The sequence below is a fragment of the Nanorana parkeri genome, unplaced genomic scaffold, assembly GCF_000935625.1.
Source record: "Nanorana parkeri isolate BGI_ZX_2015 unplaced genomic scaffold, ASM93562v1 scaffold15, whole genome shotgun sequence".
Classification (NCBI taxonomy): domain Eukaryota; kingdom Metazoa; phylum Chordata; class Amphibia; order Anura; family Dicroglossidae; genus Nanorana; species Nanorana parkeri.
The window spans coordinates 637,398-659,271 of record NW_017306283.1 but is presented as its reverse complement, the minus strand read 5'-3'; positions in this window follow the sequence as shown (position 1 = coordinate 659,271).

Sequence of the window (21,874 nt, the reverse complement as noted above, 5' to 3'; positions counted from 1 at the left end):
CGCCTCCACACTGAGCCAGTCACATCAATCTCTGTACAGAGGAGCTTACACTCTAATGTCCCCCCACAGCCACATAATATTATTATACATACCGTAGTGCTGTACAGAGAACACTGAGCCAGTCACATCATTCCGTTTACAGAAGAGCTTAAACTCTAATGCAGAATGGCACCACTTGTAGGGGGACTACAAATCCCAGCAATACATTTATACAGCAATGCAGAACAGTATATGAATTGGACTCTGGGCTTAGTGGCACGCTGGACTCTGGGCTTAGTGATGCACGGGAGCAATAATTATAGGGCCATAAATCACTGATAACACTAAACTGATGACCGGTAAAAGCTTTTAAAGCCTGGCCTATGACCAATTTTGGGTATTGTAGTTTTTTGAGGTTTCGCGTGCACACGCAATTTTAAGGTTTAACATGTTTGGTGTTTTTTTACCCGACGTGACCCGTCTTTTATATTTTACCAAAAAATTGGGTAATAATAAATGTTTTATAATTTAATATAGGGGAAACAGTTTTTGGGGGTTTTTTCCCGGTAATTTTTCCTTACTATAGTAAATATTAAATACCACCAAAAGAAAGCTCTATCTGTCCCCAAAAAATGGTATAAAATAAATTTCAGTACAGCGTTGCATGACGGAATAAATGTCATTCAAAGTACTGCAGAGCTGAATACTGAAAAATGGCCGGGGCAGGAAGGGGGTTTAACACCGCGGACTTCAAGTGGTTAAAAAATAGTTTCTTGCATTTTTTTATGTTACTTTAATTTTTAAATTTTTTTTAACACTCAGCTTTATTGCTATCACATAGCAATAGCAAGTCTCCTATGTAATAACAAATATAATGTGACAGGTTCTCTTTATGGAGACATCAGGGGTCTTTTAGACCCCTAATGTCACCTAGGGACCCCATAGAAGCTGATGAAGCAGAGATCTGCTTCACCAGCTTCTTCTTCTGGCTCTAGGAGCCTGAGAATGTGTACAGTGACACCGGAAGTGATGTAATGCACATCACTTCAGGGGTCCAGTGATCGGAGGAGAGTTCCGCGGCTAGAAGCTGCTGATCTCTCCTCCAATCTGTCAGGGGAGACCCTCCACGCCGGTCCCGGGCTCACACGAGTGACAGATGAGCTTCGGAAGCTGACGGCGGCACCGGCGGCTGCAGAGGGAGACACGGCGCCGCACCGTACAAGCGAACCAGCGCCTGTGGAGACGCTGGATCGCTTGTATTTAAACAGCAATCGTCTACTGTTTAAGGGCCTGTTCACACCACTTGCAGTGCGTTCCAGCCTGATTCCGGCCGGAAGGCACTGCATCGCATTGTAGCCGGCTTAATTTTTCGCCGGGCATGAGGGGGCGTGCCACTGCAGTAAATGGTGCCGTAGTTGCGCCCTCCGACCGCAATGCAATCGCCTGCACAGGATCACAGGGCACATTGTGTGGTCCGGTGCGGTTAAAATTTTGTGCCCAATGTGCCCTGCGAACCCATGCCGGGGATCGCATTGCGGCCCGGCAAAAAAGTGTGCCGGCCGCAATGCGATGCAGTGCGTTCTGGCCCAGAATCGGGCCGGAATGCACTGCAAGTTGTGCGAAAAGGCCCTAAAATGGTACCAAGAACACGGCTGCAGGAGCAGACATGTTCTTGGTATAACCACTTCCAGCAGAGGACGTACATTTATGTCAACCCGCGCCAAGTGGTTAAAAAAAACACACACACGTAATGAAACACACATATCACAAACATATCACACACTCATTATCAAACACACACATAGCTTCATTAAAAAAAATAATAATCACACACACTCATTAAAAAACACACAATAAAACACATCACACACACAACTAATAACAATAGTTAATTAAAAATGTTCCCCTCTCCTGCTTACCTGTTTTGCAGGGAGGGAGCTGCAATGCTGGGGTCCAGTGGAGGATCAGTGTGATCTGCATCTCTGGCTGATACAGACCATACTAATCGCTCTCTGCCTGTCAGCGGCAACACCATGAGGGAGTGATCAGTATGGTCTGCATCAGCAAGAGATGCAGATCATACTGATTCCCCACTGGACCACCAGGGAATGATTTTAATTTAATGTATTGCCGGTTCGGCAATATATTAAATGTAATGTGGGCACTTGCCAGGTTTAAAGATGGCCGCCGCTACTCGCGACGGCCATCTTTAAAAACCTAATGTGCAGTGGAAACCATCTGGGGACCCTGGAGGCTCGCACAGAGCACCCCAGGTGAGGATCTGTTGTGTGCGGGGACTAGGTTCTTTTGGTGCTGCGGGGGCCCGGCCGCCTCCACCTCCTGCCAGTTACCTGTACGGCCATCGGCTGATACCCATGTAAGGTTCCCGGGCCCCTCAGGCTGCTGGGCGCCTTACATGAGTATCGGCCACACCCCCTGATGGCGGCCCTGTATATACATTATGTGGCAGGATGTGGAAATGTGTTCCATCATTTAAGCATTAAGGTTGGTGCTCAGTAGGGATGAGAGCAATGTACCTGTTGGTCGTAGAAGGTTTGCCGAACTCCTCCCATGTTCCCAAGGTTAAACTGAAAGGGCAAAAATAAAATGTCTTTAAAGAACATATTTGAAGGATGCCCTAATCCTGCCTGGAATTTTGCACACCAGTAGGATGTACTACAGCAAAACAGACATTTACAAATAAACAAATACAATTTGCCTCTAAAGTACATTTCTCGGCTAGCTTGTTTTGTTTGTAAACAACGTAATGTTTAAGGTAATAGTAAAGCTATTGTCAAACAAAGGGCACGAGGAGGTGGGTACTGCCCTGGAGAACATGTACCAATGCAAAAAAAAATTAAAAAATACAGTTTGGTGGGGAGCAGCTCTTCTAATAATGCCTAAAAGGCAACATTCAAAATTTACAATATTCTACAGCAAAACTGGCATCAACAAAAAAAGAATAGCATTTAAATTGCTGGAAATAAAATTTCCCAGCCGCTTTATAAAGTGGCCGGGATTCCATTTTCAATTCTATTCCATTTACATTTATTAAAAAACAGATTCCAAACATAAATGCTATAAACTCCATTCAAAAAAACAAAACAAATGACATAGAGTCCCCCCTAAATACCATACCAGACCCTTATCGGAGTTTGTATCCTGGCTAATCTGGTAACGGAGGGGCAGTGAGTGTGTGCCCCCCTTCCCTCATGAATCACACCAGGCCATGTGTCTACTTTAACTCTTTCATTGCCAAGCCCTCTGGAATGCTTTTAACCTGAGCTGGCCACACAATTTTTGCAAATTTTCCCCATGGACTTTCAACTCCTGTACTGCTAGCATTTGTAAAAGACCCACAAAACCATATATTTTCTGAAAGCACAGGCCCGGTAGAATAAAAAGATGGTCCTACTAATTTTGTAGGTCCTACGATAATTGCACAAATGTTTGTCAAATCAATATTAAACTGATTAAAATACACAATTACATTGATAAAAATCCAAAAAATCAGTATGAGTGCACAAAAATGACTTTTCTGAATAAATCTAAAAGATAAAACTGCATTGAGTCAATAAAAAAACAAATATTTGTAGATTTTAAATTGCGCCTTTTTGCGAAACGGTAATAAGGTGTACACCACCTTATGGTGCATGTGTATGTTATCTGTGTGTGGGTGTGGGGGGGGGGGGGTTTAATTTTTTTTTTATTATTACTTTTTTTTATTGTTGGGCATCTTCAGGGAAATATTAGGGGCTTAAGTAGACCCCTGACATGTACTTTTTGAAATAGAAAAAGAAAGCAGTCAATGAATGGAAAGCATGCTGTACAGAGGCTTCCCATTCATTCAGAAACTGGAGATAGTAAAATATTTACTATGAAACAGTTATGGATGGGTAGAAGCCTCTATACAGAGTGTTTCCACCCTTTGAGAAACTTATGAATGAGTTCATTCATAACTGGGGAAACATAGTACTGTCCCTTGATCACTCCAGTGTTTGTGCTACACACAGAAGATCGGTAAATATCACAGCTATTTACCAATCCTCCGCTCAGCCACCCAACCCGCTCAGCCACGCACCATCATAAAGCCGCCAGCGATCCTAAATCTGACAGCCGGTGGCTCTACTTACATTACTGCTTGGCCATCCTGGTTGCCACAGATCCCGCCGGGCCATTTCTTCTTGGATCCCCGCTGCCTCAGCCCATACAGGTGGGGGAGAGCAGCTGGGATCCGAGGAGAAAGAGATCTCAGCATGGTGTGGCTCCAGGCGTGGAGGAGAGACTGCAGATGCTGGCGGCCAGCAGGCACCCGGATTTGTTCTTAACAGCTGTCATCAGCGGCTTTTTAGCCGCTGATTACAGCTTTCATTTTACAGGGGGAGTTAGTGGAACTTTTCTGGTATAAGTTCATGGTTGCTAAAGCGACCATGAGCGTATAGCAGAACAGTAAAAGCCACTGACGTAAGGCTTACTGACGTGGCCAGCTGGAAGCAGTTGTGTTCTGCCATAAGCCTTACATCGGTGGCAGCTAAAGGGTTTAAACAAGACAGCCCCCAGATATCTTGCTGCCCCTACATGATTGAGTTAGGGGTACATAGTACCCCTACCCATTCACAAAAGAAACGTTCATAAAGTATATGACAATAATACACAAAATGGGAAGAACATGTAGGAAATCCCATTTTAACTGTAGGATGGAATGTATTTGTTTGTTTGTTAAAACATCAGAGGTTTACCAATTTCAGAAATGTTCAGTCTATTGTTTTGTGTTATATTGTATATTTTATATATTATACTGTGACTATTGTACGCTGGACGCCATCATTCATTTGAGCAATTATTGTCTTTAGATATGAAGAAGTACAGATGAGTTCAAGCATTTAAGTTGGAACATTTTTTTTCTATCGTTGATGTCGCGGGTCAGGGAAAAATGTAAAGAATGTCTTGCATGCTTTTATGCTAATTTTGAGGGGAATCATGGTATATAAGAATGCCACATCAATTGACACTAACACAGCATTTAATGGTAAATACCCTGTGTTGGGAAGTTAATTTAAAAAGTTTGTTTGGTTAAAAAAATTGTTTCCTGTACAAAATGTGTGGCATACCTGACATTGGTTGAGGCTTTTCATTACAATTGTTAGGATTTTATCAACAATGCTAGGATGCATCTGTGAGTTGGAAATGTATTTAGTTAGAGCATACTGTATTTATTAAGAAGTTAATAAGCAGGGCATAGTGACTGCATATAATCAGTGAGGTTATATTTATAAATCAATGAATAAAGCAGTGATGTTCAGCAAACATCCTCTGCAGGTGAATCTTCTGGGTCCATGTTGTTTTAAATGACAGTGATTGATTCTCCACCAGTCTGGTGAAAGTCACTATCACCACTTTATAAAAAGACCCTATGCACTTTATGTACTGCATAAAGATGAATTTAAACTCCAACACAACTCTGATATTTAATTTTGTGTTGTTGACGAACATTTTAATTGCTAACCATTTCTTTCATGGGCTGAAGTGGTGAATGCCCAGTTTTGCACAATGTCTGCAATGATTTTAAACTCAAAGGATGCTTCACACTATATTATATATATATAATGCAAAAAAGTGGCATAAGGAATCATTTAATTTTAAATTAACCACTTTACAGTGGAAGTGAAGTTTTAAAAAAATAAATTGCTGACAGGCAGGCTTATTATGACTGCGTATCTTCTGCAATGGAAGCTTTACCTGCATGTCAGCAATTTGTTTTCATTTCTGTACCCTAACCAGGCATGTACAGCTCAGTGCACAGGTTCTGCAGGATTCTTGAGAGATGAAGTACCTCCTATGTGCAGGGAACTATGTCATCAGGGCCCAGCCAATCTAACTGCCAAACACTCAGAATCCAGAAGAAGATCGGGGAGAAGGTGGGAGTACAGGTAAAGGAGGAGAGGGCAGACATTGCAGTGCTGGAGTGAATTGATTTAGCAGGTTACACTGCCCTATGTGCTAATATGCTGTGCATACTAGCACATTATGGCTATTTTTATTATAGACAATGCTTCAGCTTTAAAGTGACACTGTTATAACAAAAAAATAATAATTCCCCTGCAAGATATGACGTATTATACTGTAATAAGTTCCATCTGATGCCCCTTAATGTGTCCTGTAGAGAAAGAACAGAGGATGGAACTGCAAAGTGCAGGGAGGGACCAGGCACTGACACATTGAAAATTATTTAGCCACCGTAGATCTTCAGCAGAATAAAGTTATGAATCAACAACCAGCACAGAGGAATAATATCTCTTCTTTTGCAAGGAGCATTATTTCTATCTTGTTTGTAATGACAGTGTTGCTTTACCCTAACTCCAAAAGAAATCCCTGAATCAAAAACATATCTATGGATTTGGCACTACTTGCCACCTTTCCTTATCTAGAATCCAAGACTTGTGCTAAAATATTACCTCAGCGCCCGTTCATACTATACATATTGTTCATACTAACAATATTGTGCGTTCAATGTATGCTATTGCGCGGTGCACCTAGTGTGCGTTACTATACGCTTGGTGTGTTGCATTAACATGCACTCCAACGCACCTTCTGACAGCCATGTGTTGTACCACAGGGCAATGCACAGTACCGCAATACCATGCATTGCATTGTATGCACTACTTTTTTACCTCAAGGCTCAACGCATGCAGTAACACACGTTGAGCAGCACTGCAACACACAGCTGTTGGGAGGTGCGTTGGGGTGCAAAGCAAATAAATGGCAATGCAATGCACCTAGCACATGGTAATGCATGCTTGGTTCAATGTGTGATAGAGCGTGTTAAACACAGTTTAATGCAAATAACATAATGCTATGATGTGAACAGGCCCAGGTCTAACAATCTTTTCTGAATGAACAGGATTTTAAAACCTCTTCCACTATATATTACTTCAATGTTTGTATTTAAAATAATATTATATTAATTTAGTATTTAAAAGGATTACTTTTAATTTAAAATTCAAGCAATAAATGTTTTGATTTAGATGATCGCGGTGTCCTCTGCTGTGTGCGCCCGACCGATGCCGGCATCCGTCTTTTAGTTTTGTTTATGGCGTCACAGCGGGAGGCGCCGGCGGGAAATTCAAAGGTGAAAACATCCAAAATACACACAATACACACAATACAATGTAATCTGCTATGATTTACATTACTGTATCAAATCATTTCACTTCAATTTTGTCCATAGAGCTTTGTCCAGTGCCCTGCCTGCACCTTTACTGTTCTTTCTGCCTGGAAACTTGAGAACGTCCATGGCATCCAAAAAGTGTCCCTTTAGGTCAAAAGCGGTTTTAGGCCAGGTAGAAAACAGCTATAGTGAATTAGAATCACTTGTAGAACTGATCGATAGCGATTCGTTGGTAAATTCGTCATCCGACACTGAAAGTGACGACAGCGACGATTCTGCGACCGAGCTCAGTGATGTGCGAATTTGGTACTCTATTGACTGTGGTATGGATCATCATTTTTTAATTTCGTGTTTCACACTTTATCATACCCGGGATGTCTACTAGATTCTTGTTTGGGCAGATTTAGGTGAGTTATTCCTAAGATTTACTAAGAATTACAATATAAAACAACACATTTCCATGAAAAACAATGTACCGCTTTGGCATGCAAAAATACTGCATAATCAGACCGCCTGGGAGATTAATGCTATATTACTTAAAATCATATACAAACCACTAAGGGGGTTATTCACAAAGCTGCCAAAGGCAGCCAAGTGAATAAGTGAGCCAAAGTGAAGTGAGCCGAACGCTGTTCGGCTATTCACTTCAGTCTTGTATGGCTGATTTCAGCCGTACATCGGCTAAAATAAGCCGTACATTGGCTGCCTACGGTCAGCCAAACATGCTCTGCATGTTCGGCTGAGCCGAAGTGCAGAAGGAGTTCAACTCCAGTGGCCGAAGAGAGCCGAAGGATCAGACGAAGCTACGGCTGAAGCTCTTTAGTGAATAACCCCCTTAATGTTATATCATATAACAGAATCCATCATCTTGCACCAGACTGAAATAATCATATTTTGATTCTAAGCAAACATTTAAATTAGCAAATGACAAATTCTAAAACACCAAGTTTCACTTCACTAGAGTTTGCAGTGATTTCTACAGAGCACAGCCTTTACAAAAACCAAAAAAGATAAGCAGTTTTAGTTCTTTGTTTTGTGAAGGGTTCCTGTCTCCTGATAAACATCAAGTTGACCCATAAAATGATATGTTCCTAGAATCACTTTTTTTGTTTTGGAAAGAGTTGTGAAGGGTTAGAACCCTTGTCAGGATTTTATTATTGACAGTGTCCCTGCTATGGAGATTTGCTCAGTCCAATAAAGACACAATTTCCATTTGCAACTGACCAAATGGTTACTTCATGCACTTTAGAAAGATTTCCTCTCACTTTCCACTGTCTCTGCAGGACAGGAAATTATGTGAAATTCTCCCATTAGGAAACATGTATCAAAAGTAAAGCCTGACAGGGGTTTTAACCCTTCCCTACTTTATGAAAGGCACATTCTTGACTTCTTTGCACAAATGCAAAGTTAGTCGTTTTAGAGTAGTTGTAATAATAAAAATATAATTGAACTCCTACTATCAAAATTAGCCAAAATTAAGCTGATTGTTATTGGATAAAAGTAGAAGCTTCAGGATAAGTGTAAAATATTAAGCATAGATGTAGCATATCTTAAAATACTTTGTGAAAGGGAGGATAATAAATATGTATGGTTCTTCTTGACATACCATCTGAAATAATACACATTAGGTGTATACAAATGTTTCAGGCAATCAACACATACAAATTTGAAATTGTTATTATCAGAAGACACACCTACCTGATGATATTTGACCTTCTGCCTTGGTGTAGCCAGGTCTAAATGGACATTTGTCCTAGACACGCCAAGGCAAGAGACCCAACAAATCAAAACCAAAATATGAAATATTGGAATGTGGAATCTTGAGGCATTAAAGTTGGCCATAGGTATTACATGTATCACCTAAGCATGTACATTGTATGTCTATGTACTATGCAGATGCATTGGAAAAATCCTACCTGGCTGATTGATCCTTTCTTACAAGGACTGCTGATAAATGTATCTGTAGTAATGTGGACCCTGCCACCGACTGCATGGTCAAGGGACACAGAGGTGTTACCTTCCACATGCTGGTCGTGTACCTTCCACTCTGGTGCAGCTCAGGTCACAAAGTCGTGGAAGGAAGCAGACTCCACCACCTGGAATTGGACTAGTTTCAAACTAGCAATTTTCAACCCTCAACGCTGGGCATTAGGGTGATTGGGTAAAATGTCTTCCATTCCAAAAGCTGGGAAACAAATACCTGCCTAGTTAAGGATGCTGCTGGAGATGGCGGGGTTGGGTTAGGAAACGTATTGATATCCACATGACTGGTACATTTGCCGCACTTGACATGCTGCAGGCAGTAGCTGAAAACCACTATGGTGCTGTCAGCAGCAGATGTATTAAAAAAGGTCCCAAACTGCTTAGCTCTGTGGAATGGACCTAGGGATAGCAGTGCCCTGCACCTATGGGACAATCAGGTGGAATAGGGCAGTTGTTCCCTCCACTCCTCTTCAAGCTGCCCCTTCCACTGGACAATATCCTGGCTCATTGATATCATGCCTATACCTCACTTTCCTCCTCTACAATGTGTGGCACCAGGTACAGTGTGCCATCCATCACCCCCTCCCTCCTCATCACTTGAGCTCCCTTGGCAGTAAACTGCAGGAACATTATTAGCAGTTGTATCTCCTTGACTGCTGACCCCTCCCTCTACGCTCCTGACAATGTCCTCCTCCACATGCAATAACAAGAATTCTTGAGAATCCTCCTGCATCAAGTTACTTATGCTGTGCTGAAATCATTCAGCTGACTTCTCCAAGCCAGTTTGCAGGACACTGGTGGAATTAGCTGGAGGAGAGGGTTCATCCCTGCTGATAAAAATGTGCTGCTCTGTACCTGGGAGGAGAAGGAGCATGATTAAGTTGCCTAACGTTATTATCAGCTATTTCAATAGGGGAATTAAGGATGTGGTACTTTGGTACACTTCACAATGTGGTGATTTTATGCACTAAACTGTGCCGCCTTAGTATGCGGTGAGGTTTTGCTAACAAAGCACAACTTTTATTGTGTCAGCAAGAAAGTCACATTTCTGACGCTGAAAAAAAATGTAAAACCCAAAACTATATATTCATTTTTTACATTTTGTTAACTATCAAAAACTCAAAAGTTACATAAAATTGTGAAAGAAAACAAAAAAACCCCTATGAAACACCCCCCAAAAATGCAAGGGGACTTAGCAGTTAAACAGCAAACATAAGTTGTTTCTGACACACACAAAAAGGTAATCTATTCACTGTGGATACAAGCAGAGTAACACATGTAACCCACAGTAATGCAATTCACAGTAGTGTATATCATATAGTAATGTATATACAATATATAGCATACCATATATACAACATAATAAATACAAGGGGGTACACGCACATTAAAATTCACTGTCATGTAGCACAATACAAAACAGTATACAGCACTCTATAGCTCTGTATGTAGCACTATTTAGAAGTCACTATCTCTCCATGAAAAAAACACAGACCGTTAGGTCCATGTCAATCACGATGAACGTTGGCTGCCAACTCGCTGAAAGAAAAGAAAATGCCCACCGACCCGCCACAAAATGACAGCTCTGACCAGAATGTCAACAAAGGGGCAGAATGAGTCGTGACATCACAGGACTTATTCCGCCCATTTGTTGACATTCGGGAGTAGAGCTGTCAATGATAGTAGCTCTGCTCCTGAATGCTATTCGGGACTTCCGAATGTTGTTAAGGAATTTCGAATAACATGTCATTTTGCGGCGGTGTTTGTTGGGATTGGACGGGTCGGCGGGTGATGGGTTTTTTCTTTAGGCGTGTTGGTGGTTGTTCTCCATCATGATTGATGTGGATATACATCGCTGGAGGACTTGATTGACCTTTGGGTTATATCGATGGACTTTTTTTTTTAAATAAAGGAATTGTCAAAAAACTTGTGGGTTTTTTTTCAAATAAATGACTTTTTTTTACAGCGCAGTGTGTTTACAATTCTTCTTTTTTGGTAAATGAGTAGGGGTAGCAACATTCACGGAAGGGGGCCTGCATCAGATAAGCCCTCCTGCCCGCAGACCCCACAACCACTGGGCCAGGGTTATTTTTTTTCATTTAGAAATTCGGATGCATCCGAAATTTTCATTATCGGAAAATTCGTATACATTTGGATTTAATATATTTTCATTCGGAAATTCGGATGCATGCGAATGTCCAAATTTCTGAAAATTTGTACGAATTTCAATGCGTAACAAAATTAATCGACTGAAATCAGCCGTACATCGTCTTGCTGCGGCTAGCTTCGGGTCGGCCGAACATGCTCAGCATGTTCAGCCGACCCGAAGTGCAGAAGGAGTTCGACTCAGCTTAAAAAACGATTAGCAGAGCAGGAGATGTAATGAAAGCCGACTCTGCTGAGTTCTCAAGTAACCAGGGGACGCTGGACGCTGGACACTGAGAGCTCAGCAGAGTGGGCTTTCATATCACCTCCGGCTCTGCTAAGCTCTCATTGTAATGCAGGGGGGAGAGAGCACCCCCCTGAAATGATGGCAGATAGCAGAGGAAGCAATAGCTTCTTTGCTATCTGCACGTTTTTTTTTGTATTCTGACAGCTGCTGCCATCAGAATAAAAAAAAAAAATCAGCATAGGAATGAATAGCTAGATTCCTATTAGCTATTTCAACAGCCACTCGGCCGACTGCGGGAGCTGTACGAGCTATAGTGAATAGCCCGTACAGCAGCCCTTCGGTTCTACTGAACCGAAGGGGTCCTGGGGCCGAAGCTAGCTGAAGGATCAGCTGAAGCTACGGCTAGATCCTTCGGCAGCTTTGTGAATAGACCCCTTAGTAAATGAAAATAGTTATTTATTTAGGTTTCTTTCAACAGTGAGCCTGTGTTCATGCCAAACAACTAATTGGTTAAAGGGAAATTTCTTCTTTATTTTATTTTTATTTTATTTCTCCTGAGCTATTTTATATGTTAAAAGCAAACAGAGACTCACTCACCTGGCAAACCTTTGACAAAGCATTCCTTGAGTATCATAGAGGGCAGTCATACAAAGTGAGTAGAACAAAACTACTAAAAACCAAAATGACTAAATATCTAGAGTACCAAGGTGAAGCCTGTACCCTTAACATGGCATTTAAATATATAAATGAGCATGTATCTTTTGTTCTTTGATGTTACATACATTCAAACAGCTATACTACAAAACAAAATTGTCTAGGCTACCAAGGTGTTTCAGTGGCTATATGTTAATTTAAATTGATTCATTTGATTTGAGAGAAATACTAGTTTTAGAATAGGGTAATTTAAGTACTTACAGAGAAAGGCTGGATTTCGAGCAGGGTCACCATCTTTACAATAGTTTCACGGTGTGTAGCTGCTGTAGGCTTAGTGTTACAGGCATTATTAATGCATGGGAGTCTCAGAGTGGGAGAGAAAAAGAGAAGTGACTAGAATGTGCATTTCCTAAAATGTGTCAGTTACGTGGAAGACATGACTGTGCACTTTAAAAGAGAGAAAAAAAGGGATTTAAATAAGGTTTTTTTTGCATTTTATTTTTAGAAGTTTCCAGTCAAAACATACAGGATAATGTATGTAGGGAACTTCTAATTCCTCCTGGTAGAATGCCAGCAACATGAACATAAAATTAGTAAATAGGTGCAAAGAGCAAACCTTATTTGCAAAGTGCATATAGAAACCAAGTGGGCAAAATCTTAGCATTTTCCCATATAACAGTATTCTTGTTATACTGCACATAATCAAGGAACACTGCAGCTTCACTGAACCTTGTAGCCCTTCACCTCAAACCACATCTACTACCAGTTCCTGCAGAATACTGTTATTTTTTTATTTATTTTTTTGCAATTATGAGTTGTAACTCATTAAACATTTGTACAGTCTTTGTTCCAGATATATATTTCAGGACTTTCTAAATGCTCTTCTGATCATCTAGTTCTGAAGCTGTTTAGAGAATCTTTAAGAAACAATTCCTTTGACACATCATATAGGAAGAATAGCAAATCGTAACAGGTGGTTACATTACATATATTATTTATGATAACTATTTGTTTCATAGCAATCAGTAGTGGAAATCAGTATTAAGCTCAGTATTAAATGTATCTTTGCCCTACTTAGACTATGCATTCTTATTATGGATCGCCAAGACCCTTGTTCAGTACACACTAAGGGAGGATGTTAATTTGAACCCCAAAGGAAGTCTCAAACCTTTTTATCTCTGTATAGTACTGTACCCCTCTATGTTATGAGTTTTGACTGTTTTATTTCTTTGTTTTAAAACACATTACATACTTTTAAATACTTTTTTTATCTCAGTTAAAATGCAGCTTCTTGCTCTTCTCTCCAGTGCCGGCATAGCTGCTGAGTAACAGCCATACTTCTCATCACAAGTGACAGGTGACAGCTTGTATCATAGAGAAAGGGTAGGGGTATGTCTGACCAGATATTGTTGACCAGATATTGTTCAACCTATTTATTAACGACATCGGGGAGGGTGTAAATAGCCATGTTTCAGTGTTTGCAGACAATACAAAAATAGGGAGGGTATTAGAAATGGACCAAGACAGTATAACATTACAGGAGGACCTGGATAAAATAGGGGAGTGGGCAAGTATATGGCAGATGAGGTTTAATGTCGATAAATGCAAAGTAATGCACTTCAGAAATAAAAATAAACAAACGGGTTATACAATTATGGATGTCCCACTAGGGAAGTCAGAAATAGAAAAAGATTTGGGGGTCATTGTAGACCACAAACTGAATGGTAGCTTGCAGTGCCAGGCTGATGTAAACAAAGCTAGCAGTGTCTTGTCTTGTATTAAGAACGGGATGTATTGCAGAGACAAGTTTATAATTTTGCCACTGTATAGATCGCTGGTTCGGCCTCATCTGGAGTACGCGGTCCAGTTTTGGTCACCAGTACTCAGAAAAGATGTCCTTGAGCTGGAGAGAGTCCAGCGGAGGGCAACCAAACTAATTAACGCACGCACACCAAAGGACGCTATCATATGTAACCCCAGTAATTAATAATAGTATCCCTAACGATAAAATGGAAACTATCATTACATTATCCCACTGGTAGAAACCAGAAGTCAGTAAACCTGAATGATGTGGGACTTCCGGTTCCGGCGCCAGATGAGCTAGCGGTGTTTAGCCGGAGCTCCGTCCCCGCCACATCCCATAACCGCAAATCTGCCGAAAATCTGCCCCGAAACATCCCGTGAACGGGCCGCCTGCGTGCCTCCCAGCGGTCTAGACAACATGGACAGGTTTGTGGCTCGATCACTCTCTTCTCCGTCGGCCCCTGCTGACATGCGGCCTGACATGGCGGCTGCGGATGATGCTTTGCTTTTATGTTTGTTCTTCGGCATTGTAACTCTCCCGTAAGTGGCGGGGCGTAGCGACCGGAAGCTACCTGTTCAACTATTGCACTGGCTATCCCAGGGAAGGATCGTATCCCCCTGCATGATGACCGCTTCGACACACACCGTCATCTGGAAAAAATGAAGTCTTTGAAAGGTATATACACCCACCTTACTTGCTTGTTCAGCTTACTTCCTAGACTTTCCGCGCTCCACGCAGTTGTGCCTACATCGCCATATGGATGATCATCTCTATACACGTTATCCTCTCCTCCCTTGGTATCGTGGGATCCGTGAGCCAGGGTCGTGGCCGGAGCACTGGGACACCGGTAACGACTTTTTAATTTACTTTGTTGTTTTTTCCTGATTCCAAAGTCATACAGATCTCATCAAAGCTATGGGAACCTCCTTGAAAGTTGCCTCTTGGAACGTCAAAGGGCTCCGGACACCCCAAAAAAGAAGACAAATCTTGCTCCATCTCAAAAAACTGAAAGTGGACATCGCTCTGCTGCAAGAAACTCACCTCCACCGTGATGATATTGGCCGCCTCAATCAATCCTGGGTGGGAATAGCTATAGGGGCACCATCCAACGGTCGCTCTGCAGGTACGATAATCCTCTTAAGTAAATCCTTGCCCTACTCTATACTATCTCAACAGCACGATCTGACGGAGGGCAGATGGTCCCATGTTGTTCTCCAAATAGGACAGACTATTTTTGAAATCTGGAACGTTTACGGCCCTAATGCGGACAATAAGTCCTTTTATGATCACCTCCTGTCTCGCCAATCACCCGCCGCCCGGGATACTTACGTGCTTATGGGGGTGATTTTAATGCAGTTCCAGTCACATTAGAGGACCGCTCCTGGACCAAGGGTCGCCCATCTAAAGTCACCCTCTCACAGGACCGGAACCTATCAGCCATGATTCAAGCAGGGGGCTTCGTGGATACCTGGCGCTTTCTGCACCCTTTGGATCGGGAATACTCCCATTTTTCCCATGCCCATGACTCTTTTTCTCGCCTGGACTTGATCCTTGCCTCACCCAACCTGCTGTCTAAAATTTCCGACGTGACTGTGGAGGACTGGATCGGCCTTTTTGGACTCTGTCTCGCTGCCCTCCCTATCCGCTGCTGATTGGGACCACTTGAATGCCGAAGTCACCCTCCAGGAAGTACAATCAGTTATTCAACTTTCTCCTAATTCAAAAGCCCCCGGACCGGATGGTCTAACGGCTGAGTTCTTTAAACCCCTAAATGAACATGTCTCCCCTACCCTAGTGTCCCTCTTCAATCATATTCTACACCAGAATAGCTATCCACCCACGTTTGGCACCGCTTACATCCCCTTGTTACCTAAAAAAGGGAAAGATCCCACTCTCCCTGGATCCTATCGCCCTATTTCACTACTAAACTTTGATGCCAAGTTGCTCTCTAAAATTATGGCGAACAGACTAGCCGTCGTGCTGCCCAAGCTTATTTCACCGGACCAGGTGGGTTTTGTAACTGGCAGATCTGCTGTATTAAATGTCAGGAAAATCATTGCGGCCTTAGAAGGCATCAGGTTGTCGGGGCCCTCTCCCGTACCGATTGGTAACCATCTGGTGTCTTGAACACCCCACTGAGACTCCTTCCCACATATGTCAAGGACAACACCCTCCTCAGAGACACTATGTTAGCTTGGAGAGAGGTCAGGAAACACCTGCGTATACCCACGGTTCTATCTCCCTGGATGACCCTCACCTCCTCCCCGATTTTTGCAGTAGGCAGGGAGTCTCATGCTTGTCGATCATGGTCTGCTAAGGGTATATCTACCCTCGGGGACCTGTTTGATCCGGGGGGTGTCTTTAGGACTTTTCGTGATCTCCAACTCTTATATAATCTCTCCGCTACTCACGCCTTCCCGTACATACAGCTCCGCCACTTTGTCTCCCGTCACCTCACTCTGCCGTGGCATGAAATAATCCATTCACCCATTACACCTCTACTATCGTCACCGCAGACCAAGACGTCATTATCCCATCTTGCCAAATCTATTGTTACTGCTTCACTTGATCTCTCCAACTATACACCATCCCACATTAAACGTCGGGCTGATTTCCTGCATATAACAGTCGACGAAACGACCACGATAGTGGAACAGGGATGGGGACAAGTTAGGAAGGCTATTATAAACGAATCCTGGCGAGAAATATACTTAGCCTACAGAGCCTACCATACATTTAATATACCCCCCAAAAATAATACCTCTACCACCTGGCTGACGGCTTGCCCGAAATGCCATCACCCCCTCCCTGAGCTGACACACTTACTCTGGTCTTGCCCCCATGTACAGACCTTTTGGTCTGCAGCAGTTTCCTTTTAACAAACTCTTCAAGATTAACCCCATTACAAAAACTAGAGGCCACCACCTAAAATTGGTGGAAAAAAAATTCCCGCACAAGGGGCGAAGGGGGTTCTTCACAGTAAGAGCGGTTAGGGTCTGGAACTCACTGCCAACTTTTGGACGATTTCCTGAGCGACCGTAATATACATGGGTACAAGTATGAATGAGATGAAACAAGGACCTATATATACACTGAGTGGCCAGATTATTATGACCACCCCATCAGTACTTCGTTGGGCCACAAGATGACTCCATGAGATGACTTAGTTGGGCTGCCTCGTGACTCCACGAGATGTTGAAAGGTTATGTGAGGAATCTGACACTGCACTGTTGCCCTTCTGTTGTCGTGTACCAGTCTTACCACTCTCCGTTCTGCCCTAACATTGACTAGTCGCTGACGGCCACAATTCGCACGTTCAGACCCAGATTTTCGGCTGACAGTCCAGTCTTTAAACACTTTAACAACAGGTGCTCTTGAACATTTAACGAATTCTGCTGTTTTGCTGATACTCGCTCCATGGCTCCAAGCGCCAACAATCATCCCACGTTCAAAGGCTGTTAAATCACGTTGTTTACCCATATCTTCAGAAAAAAATCACTTCTACTGTCGTCGTAAACAACCTGCTTCCCTATTTATAATGGTCTGGCCCTCTAGCAACTTCAGCGCAAAATTATAGCTAATTATAGCTAATTTGCCTACAAATCTCAGGTGGTCATAATAATCTGGTCACTCAGTGTATATACATCAGCAATAGTTTGGACTTGATGGACTTATTTCTTTATTCAACCTCAAATACTATGGGGTCTATTCACGAAGCAGCCGAAGGATCTAGCCGTAGCTTCGGCCGATCCTTCAGCTAGCTTCGGCCCCAGGACCCCTACGGTTCAGTAGAACCGAAGGGCTGCTGTACGGGCTATTCACTATAGCCCGTACAGCTCCCGAACGTGGCCGAGCGGCTCAGTCAAGCCGAACGCATATGGCTCGGCTGAGCCACGCTGAAAGCCGAAGCTGGCCGAGGGGCCGACCATTGACCAGCCGACAGCCTGCTTCTGACAGCTGGGCAGAGCCAGCCATGATCTTACGGCTGGCTCCGGCCACTTGCAGAGAGATCAGCGTCCCTGGTTACCAGCTAACCAGGGACACTGATCTCCAAACAGCCTAACTCTCCCTGGCACTCTGGGAGTCTCCCACTCCCGGTCGCCAAGGAGAGAAACACTGCTTTTTCTTTTTTTTTTATTCTGACACGGAGCCGTGTCAGAATAGAAAAAAAATTAATTTTTGGCCATAGAAATACATTGCTAGATTCCTATTGGCTATTTCAATTTGCAATAGCCAATAGCAAACTAGCATTGCACCCGCCCTCTGCTGCTGTTCTCCATCAGGTCCACCACTACTGATTGACAGCAGCAGAGGGCGGGAACAATAGCTAGTGTGTTATTGGCTATTGCAAAAAATGTTTTTCTATTCTGACATGGGTCCTTGTCAGAATAAAGAAAAAAAACGAAAAAAGCAGTGTTTCTCTCCTTGGCGGCCGGGAGCGGGAGACTCCCGGAGCGCCCGGGAGCTTTTTTTTTTTGGACGGCAGCAGAACCGCCGGACAATAGAAAACAGTTGGGCGGAGCTAGCTGTCACTGCTAGCTCCGCACAATCGTTTTCTATTCATTTTTTTTCTATTCGGCTGATCAGTCGGCTAGCTTCGGCCGCCTGAGTCTTTCGGTTCATTAGAACCGAAGGGCTGCTGTACAGGCTATTCACTGTAGCCCGTACAGCTCCCGAAGTTGGCCGAGCGGCTCAGTCGAGCCGAAGGCATATGCTTCGAGCCGAGGTGAAACCTGAAGCGGGGCCGAACGGCTGGCCATTGGCTGTCCGAAAGCCTCGCAACTGACAGCTGGGCGGAGCGAGCCGTGATCCCAGATCTGTCATTGCAACTGGCTGGAGCCAGCCGAGAGATCATGGCCGGCTCCGCCAAGTTGTTATTCATTGGCCGGGACCTGCTAGAAGACTCCAGCAGGTCCCAGCCAATAGGAAGCAGTTGGCCGGAGCTAGCTGTCACTGCTAGCTCCGCCCAACGGTATCCTTTTTTTAATTATTATTTTTTTCTTTTTTCATTGATCTTTATTTTTGGTCTTTCTTTCTCCATTGATCTTCATTTTTTTTTCTTTTTTTAATGATCTTTTTTAAAAAAAAATCTATATGTATTTTTTAAGAGTTATCATTTATTTACCTTTTTAAACTTTTTTTCTACATTTTTTTTGCTACTTTTTGCACTGCTTTTCTATTCGGCTCGGTACCACAGAGATACTAATCAGAATAGCCGAGCCGAATGCTGCTCGGCGGCATTCGGCTACTTACTCACTACCATTCGACCCCTAGGAGAATAGGCTGAACAGCAGTGAGTAGCCTGCCGGAGGTTCGGCTCAGCCGATCCAGATGTTGGATTGGCTGAGTCAAACTCCTTCTGCACTTCGGCTCAGCCGAACATGCTGAGCATGTTTGGCCAAACCGAAGCCATCCGAAGCAAGCCGATGTATGGCTGATTTCAGCTGTTGTAAGGCTGAAATCAGCCGTACAAGCCTGAAGCTGAACAGCGTTCGTCTCACTTCACTTCGGGTCAGTTGTTCACTCGGCTGCCTTCGGCAGCTTTGTGAATAACCCTAATAGTAAAGCATGAAAGTATTTTGTAGAACTCCTGTGAGTCAGGAGAGGGCAGGGCTGGATGTTTATTACGGGAGCATTCAGGCATACAACCTTAGGCACCAAAAACAAACAAAATAATAACAACAATTTGATTTATATTAAATTTACAACTGAAGAACATTAAACACAGAGAGGTCTATTCACAAAGCTGCCGAAGGATCTGGCCGTAGCTTCGGCCGATCCTTCGGCTGGCTTCGGCCCCAGGACCCCTTCGGTTCAGGAGAACCGAGGGGGTGCTGTACGGGCTATTCACAATAGCCCGTACAGCTCCCGATCACGGACGAGCAGCTCAGTCGAGCGCTGAGCCGTGCTGAAAGCCGAAGCTGGCTGAGCGGCCGGCCATTGGCCTGGGTCAGCCGAACATGCTGAGCATGTTCGGCTGATCCGAAGCCACACGAAGCAAGCCGATGTACGGCTGATTTCAGCCGATATACGGCTGAAATCAGCCGTACCAGCCTGAAGTGAATAGCCGAACGGTGTTCGGCTCACTTCATTTCTGATCGGTCATTCACTCGGCTGCCCTCGGCAGCTTTGTGAATAGACCCCATATTGTTTTAGGACAAACAAGATTTTCTTTTGGTGATATTTTCTTGTAATAATGATTTAATTTTTTTGTGCAATTCATAGACAAAAAAGTAACAAAACTAAAAAAAACTCACTTTTTTCATCTTTGATAGTATTAGTTTAATAAAAGTGACTGTAGATTAAAAGCATAATTTATTATACAATTATGTCAAAATGATGACTCTGATACAATGGGGTTGATTTACTAACCTTATAAACACACCACGAACATGTATACACCTCTGTAGTGCGTTCCCTCCCAGCATGATCTATGGGTGGAATCTAAACACCTTTGTAGTGTGTACACACCCAGCAGGTGTGTTGTGCAAAGCCCTGCATGAATTACAAGGTGATGTTGTGTAAATTAGCTCTATGTTGTGTTGCTTGCGTTGATGAATGCAGGAATGTTAATGCATGAGCTAACCATTTTTGTCTAAACTGTGAAGCAGCATTATATATGCATCATGTGCATGATTTTTCCATATATGGCATTAGTGGAAATATGGTTTTAGAGACTTTTTGGTTGATAAATACGTTTTGCTGTGTGAAAATCACACGCACCTGGTGGGTGCGTGTGTTTAGGTTAGTAAATCACCCCCAATGCATTGCAAAAAGTTATATACAAATTAAATATTGACTATTTTTTAAATTTTGTGACACTTAAAAAATGTAACAAACAGAACAAAAAATATTATTGGTTAGAAAAATAGAAATAAAGGAAAATATTAATTAAAGGGAGAAGGGGAAGAAGGAATTAATTAGGGCTGATTAGGGCAAATTAAGATTTAATAAGGGGTAAGTAGGAACATTTTTTTTACAAAAACAATTTCTTGTCAGGTTGCTTTAAAGTAGAACTGAAGCCAAAACTTTCTTTTTTTTCATAATGTGAAAAGTGAAAAAAGATGAAAAGTTTTTGATAGAGTGTGGGATATAACCCCATCTGTTTTTTATTTAGCCATTATGAATAATTCCTGTTTTATAGCCACAACAGGAAGGTAAAGGAAATTCCTTCAAAGAAAGGGAAATGCTTTGGTGGTCAGCATGGTCATGTGTTCCCATTGGTAGAGTTCCCATATATTCCTGTTCTTATGACAACATTTCAGACTTTCTTTTACTTTCACTTTCAGTGATCAGGACAGTCATCAGGATACATAGAGAGGGTAAATCTAACTAATGGGGACACAATCAGTAATAAAAACCTGAAAGATGTTCTAATCCCTCACCTCTCTAAAACTAAAAAAAAGGGTTTTTTTTTGCTTCAGTTGCGCTTTAACTGACATCATATGCAGAGTAAAGCTTATCCCTTCGATCTGCAGATAAATTAAACAGTGTGAACACAAAAGTAACTATGGTAATTTGTATCTCTCTATGCTACATGTGTTTCTAACCAGTCAGTCTATTTTTTGACAGCAGCAGCTTCTACAGCTGCTGTATCTACACAGCAACTCCCGGCTGTCATTTTGACAGCTAGAAATAGCCAACAAATGTGAGGGGGGAGCAGAGAGACAGGACTTTTTTGGGGTGTGTAGCATGACCAGTGTCCATAACTGGTTAAACATGTCTGTTTACACGGGACAAGTTTATATTACTCCAGTGAATATTGCACCGCACTCCTGACCTGTTTACCCCTTGAAGATGGGTACTGAAGTGGCTGCATATGGCACAGCTTAAATCAATGAAGATGCTGTATGTCACCAGCACACTTTATAAATTATTGATTATATATATATAT